The sequence below is a fragment of the Glycine soja genome, chromosome 9, assembly GCF_004193775.1.
Source record: "Glycine soja cultivar W05 chromosome 9, ASM419377v2, whole genome shotgun sequence".
Taxonomy (NCBI): Eukaryota; Viridiplantae; Streptophyta; class Magnoliopsida; order Fabales; family Fabaceae; genus Glycine; species Glycine soja.
This window is the reverse complement of record NC_041010.1, coordinates 5,772,849-5,778,848: the sequence shown is the minus strand read 5'-3', so window position 1 is coordinate 5,778,848 and position 6,000 is coordinate 5,772,849.

The following is a 6,000-nucleotide window of genomic DNA, read 5'->3' as shown; positions in this document are numbered from 1 at the left end:
CTTTAGAAAACAACTATATATATGCGCTACAGTGCTGCTGTATGCATCTACAAAATCACATACTTAGAGGATGTGTGCAGCACCTGACGCAGTGTCAAGTGTCGTATGTTATCAAATGAGACAGACAAATCTTTATTTGTAAAGTCAGCTGAGCTATGTAATGTGTCGTCAAGGTTAAAATATAAAACCGTATAATTTTAGAAAGAGAAATAATACACAAATATCTATTTATTTTAGACACTCCATTAATATCTTTATTTCTCTTTTTATCACATTATAAATTATATAATATTTTTATTTTTTTTTCTTTTTTTTTTCCTATCTAAACTTCTTATTGTAGAATAATGATGTCCATGAAACATTTTTCTTTTAGTAATATATGGTATAAGCTTTATAACTCATCACCCATATATAGTACGTTTGACTGTTTGAGTTACAATTGAATTTAGCAACGTACGTTTTTAGAAATTTAAATAGACTCAAAAATAAAATATTTTCTCTTTTTTATTTTATAATAGTAATACGATCTTAATCATAGGTGAAATAGGCTGGGGGAGTTTGAATTTATTTTATAACCTATTTTAAAAGATAAAAACATTTTTCAAACAATACAAATTTGTATAATGTTTAGTGAAGTCACGGAAATGTCTTTTTGCATTTATGAAAAGATTGTTTATAATAAAGTTATAAAAATCAAAACTTAGCTCCTGTCAAGTTAAATGTTTCAAATTATTGCAAGTAATAAAAATATATGGTAGGATAAAATATATCGTTTTTAAGGACCGATAGCCAATTCCTAACTTACTAAGTTAACAGCTAAATTTAACAAAAAATAGAATTTTAGAGAAAAAAGTATATTAAAAAAACAAATAATAGTTTTAGAATTTATATGGAACAAGCCAAGAACACAATGAGAAAGACACTTATGTCACATCACTATCATGTTAGTAATTTTGGGTCATATATATATATATATATATATATATATATATATATATATCACATAATTGAAATTGAATGAGTTAGGGTCATTATTTTATTAGCTAAAATATTAAGGTGGTCTAATCAATATAAAATTATGGCTAAGGGTATATATGTCATGAAAGGTTAATTGTATAGATACTATTAGTAATATTATAATTTGATGAGTGGTCAAATTATAATTATCAAATTTTGGATAACTGATAACACTTACCCATACAAGAGGTTATCATTCCCATTTGTAGAGAGGAGCGGATAGCTTTTCTTTACTCTTATCCCCATCAGAAGAGAAAAATTCATGGAAGGAAAATGGTTCTCGACATTTGGAAGATCATAAAACTAATGGAATGATGAAAGGTAAATAAGGATCAAGATTAGTTTTATGATCTTCCAAATGTAGAGAACCATTTTCCTTCCATGAATTTTTCTCTTCTGATGGGGATAAGAGAAAAGATGAAAGCATGTGGTTTAAGATTGATGATTGTCTATTAGAATCAAATTAGGTTGATAGCCACTCATACTTGATTCATATATGATTTTGGAAATTTTATTTATTCAGGCAGTTGGCATATTCTAAATTTTGAATTTAGATATTTTACATATGGTTGGTAAGATCAAGCAAATTACTTTAGATATTTTACATATTTTCATGTACTTTGTGCTCGTTCTTACTTTTAGAGGCCACTACATTAAATTAAAATAACAATCATGGGCTTCTAAAATTTAAAATAAATAAATAAAGTTAAAATAATTTACTCTAGAAATGTTTTAATTTTGGATTTGGTGCATCAATGTTCAAAATTTTGCTATGGTATATCATTTTAATTGTTTAGCATTTAAATGAGCTAATTGAATCAAGATATCACCAAAGTGACCTCTCTTGTGTAGATTGTTTATGAAAAATGTTAATGCGTGATTATTTATATGAATAGTGATTGGCCCAAAGAAAAGTTTTACCATTTAACTAAGTTACATACACACTTATGATGTTAAACGTGTGATAATTATGAGGTTTTGCATGTGAATGATAAGTCACATCAAAAGATGGGTTTGTTATTTGATATGCTTTTATTATCAATGTTTGAACATTACAACAAGGATATCACTAGTAATTAATACCACTATCCAAAGACTTGATATTAATGGTGCATTAGATATCTTGAGATGGAATATACCATTATTTAAATGTATTGATGACTGTTATGTGAGCTTATTGTATTATTTGTTTTGATCTTTTGAGTTGTTGCTTCTATATCTGCTACTATGAGGAGCTCAAGAATGAAGCTGCTAAGGGTCCAGCACAAAAGAAACAAAATCAAGAATGTACCAAATATCATGCTTGGTGTGCAATGAAATGTATGTTTCTTACTTTGGTCTGTTCTGAGGTCAATTTAGCTTCAGTACATAGAAACACTTGATGGTTAGATTCTGGTGCCACTACTAACATCATTGTTTCAATGCATGGTTGCCTAAGCTACCGGAAGTCAATTGATTCTGAAAGATGGATCTATGTTGGAGATGGTAAATCGGTAGAGGTGGAAGCTATAAGGCCTTTTAGATTATTATTATGTATTGATTTTTATTTGGATTTGAAAGACATTTTTGTTGTATCGTCATTTAGACGAAAATTGGTTTCAATTTCTTATTTGAACAAATTGGGTTATTTGTGTTCATTTGGAAACAATGTGTTCAGGTTGTCTTTTAATTCAGATATTGTTGGAACTTTGGTTAATGATAATCTATATTTACTTGATATTGTAGCTTCCTATAGTGAATCCTTTAATGCAGAATTGTGTGATACTAAGCATAGAATTGATAATACAAACTCAAGAGCATTATGGCATAAGCGCTTAGGTCACATTTCTAAGAACATAATTTAACAACTTGTGTCAAACAAAATCTTGGATTCCATTGATTTCATAAGCTTTGATGTTTGTGTTGAATGCATTAAAGGTAAACAGACCAAAAGCAAGAAATTAGGTGCATATAAGGCTACAGGTGTCTTGGAATTGATACATACGAACATTTGTGGGTCATTTCATACACCTTCATGGAATGGTCAACAATATTTTATATCATTCATGGACGATTACTCCAGATATGCATACTTGTTTCTTATACATGAAAAGTCACAATCTCTATATGTGTTCAAAGCATTTAAAGTTGAAGTTGAAAATCAACTCAACAAAAGAATCAAGAGTGTCAAATCTGACCGTGGTGGTGAATACTATGGTAGATATGACAGTTCAAGTGAACAATGCCCAGGGCCTTTTGCCAGGTACTTAGAGGAATGTGGAATCGTCCCACGATACACCATGTCGGGGTCACCTAGCATGAATGGTGTGGTTGAAAGATGAAACAAAATTCTTAAGGATATGGTAAAAAATATGATTTGTCATTCTAACTTACCAAAGTCACTCTGGGGAGAGACACTAAAGACTGCAGCTTACATTCTAAATAGAGTGTCAACCAAGGCAACTGCCAAAACACCTTATGAGTTTTGGGTTGGGCGAAAGCCTAGTCTAAAATATTTTCATGTATGGGGATGTCCAGCTAAGGCAAGGCCTTATAAGCCAAATGAAAGAAAATTGAACTCTCGAACAGTAAACAACTACTTTATTGGTTATTCTGAAAGATCCAGGGACTATAAATTTTATGATCCCAAATTAAATACAATTTTTGAGACGGGAACCACCACATTCTTTGGGATATTGAGTTTGGGGGGAAGAATAAGGTTAGATACTTTGTCTTAGAGGAAGAATCAATAACAATTCTATAATCGATTCATATAGTTGCTTTTGATAAAGCAAATTCGGAACCTCTACAAGATATTGTTATTGAATCTCCCACTCAAGATAATTTGGTCGTTCATGAAGAACAAACTCAAGATCCTCAATAACCTATGTTTTATGAGCCAGTACCTTTGCAGAGATCTATAAGAGAAAGGAGAAGTGTTATTCCAGATGATTATGTGGTATTTCTCAAGGAATATGAGGAAAATAATGGTATGGTGGAAGATGACCCAGTCAACTTCCATCAAGCCATGCAAGATTCCAACTCAGAAAAGTGGATTGAAGCAATGAATGAGGAGTATAAGTCCATGCAAGACAACAAGGTTTGGGAACTTGTCTCATTACTAGAAGGTGTGAAACTCATTGGTTGCAAATGGATGTTTAAGACCAAGCGGGATTCCAAAGGTAATGTGGAGAGGTATAAGGCTCGTCTTGTGGCGAAGAGCTATACCCAAAAGGAAGGGATTGACTTTAAAGAGACTTTCTCTCCAGTTTCATTGAAATACTCTTTTAGGACAATCATGGCTCTTGTTGCACATTATGATTTGGAGCTTCATCAAATGGATGTCAAGACAACATTTATCAATGACAACATTGATGAGACAATTTATATGGTGCAACCAAAAAATTTTATGTCAGGAGACCCAAAGAATATGGTTTGCAAACTGACAAAATCCATTTATGGGCTAAAATAGACATTTCGTCAATGGTACCACAAATTCCATCAAGTAATTCTCTCATTTGGTTTTGAGATGAATCTTGTTGATGATTGTGTGTATCACAAATTCAGTGGGAGCAAGTACATTTTCCTAGTCTTATATGTTGATGACATACTACTTGCCACTAATGATATAGGCATGTTGCACGAAACCAAGAGATTTCTATCAAGAAACTTCAAAATGAAAGATCTTGGTGACGCCTCCTTTGTATTAGGAATTCAAATACATTGAGATCGATCTCAAGGTATTCTAGGATTATCACAAAGGAGCTATATCGAAAAGGTACTTAAAAGGTTTGGCATGTAGGAATGTAAATCCGGGGATACTTCAGTTGCTAAGGGAGACAAGTTTAGTATCAAATAGTGCCCAAAAGGAAATTTGGAAATTCAGAAAATGCAAAAGATTCCCTATGCATCAGCTGTAGGGAGTTTGATGTATGCCCAAGTATGTACGCATCCAGATATAGCATACATAGTTGGGGTATTGGGCAGATATTTAAGCAATCCAAGAATGGATCATTAGAAAGCAGCCAAAAGAGTTATGAGGTATTTGAAGAGAACAAAGTATTATATGCTTACATACAAGAGGTCAGATCAGTTGGAAATCACTTGGTATTTTGACTCGGATTTTGCAGGATGCCTAGATAGTTTGAGATCCACTTCAGGTTAAATTTTCATGTTAGCCGGTGGTGCGGTTTCTTGGCACAGTGCCATGCAAACCCTTACTACTTCATCCACTATGGCGGCAGAATTTGTGGCATGCTATGAGGCATCAAATCATGGAATATGGCTGACAAATTTTGTCACAGGGTTGCAAATTGTGGAAGGAATTAAAAGACCACTTAAGTTATATTGTGACAATAAATCAGTTGTATTGTATTCTAACAATAATAGGAGCTCGACCAAGTCGAAGCATATTGACATCAAGTTCCTAATTGTTAAGGAAAGGGTACAAAGTGGACAAATTTCCATAGATTACTTAGGGACAAACTCCATGATAGCAGACCCTCTTACTTAGGGACTTCCACCCAAGGTCTTTCATGAGCATGTTGCTCATATGGGTGTTTTACAGTTCGAGGAATCTTTGGTTTAGTGGGAGTTAGTCACTTTTATGTATTTTATGTTCTATGTTAGATTTTATGTAAGCATACGTTGACTTTTGGATATATTTGGTTATATATATATATATATATATATATATATATATATATATATATATATGTTTTATTATTCAATTATTACACTTTGTACATTAAGGTTGTTAAATGATCTCATTGAAGTAAAGTAGGACCAGTTAAAAATAGACGTGTACAGGCCACCTTCACATAATTTTCATGCTACACATTTCATGATGAGTTTATGTCATTTGATTCTATCTGCATTGGTGATCATTGATGGGTTTAGTTGTGATTGATACAATGAAAACTGCTTTGGTTCTACGTGCGGATGTTATCAATGAATAAGATTTTTGGAATATGCTCAAGGCATGTAATGACAAATTTTGAGCTC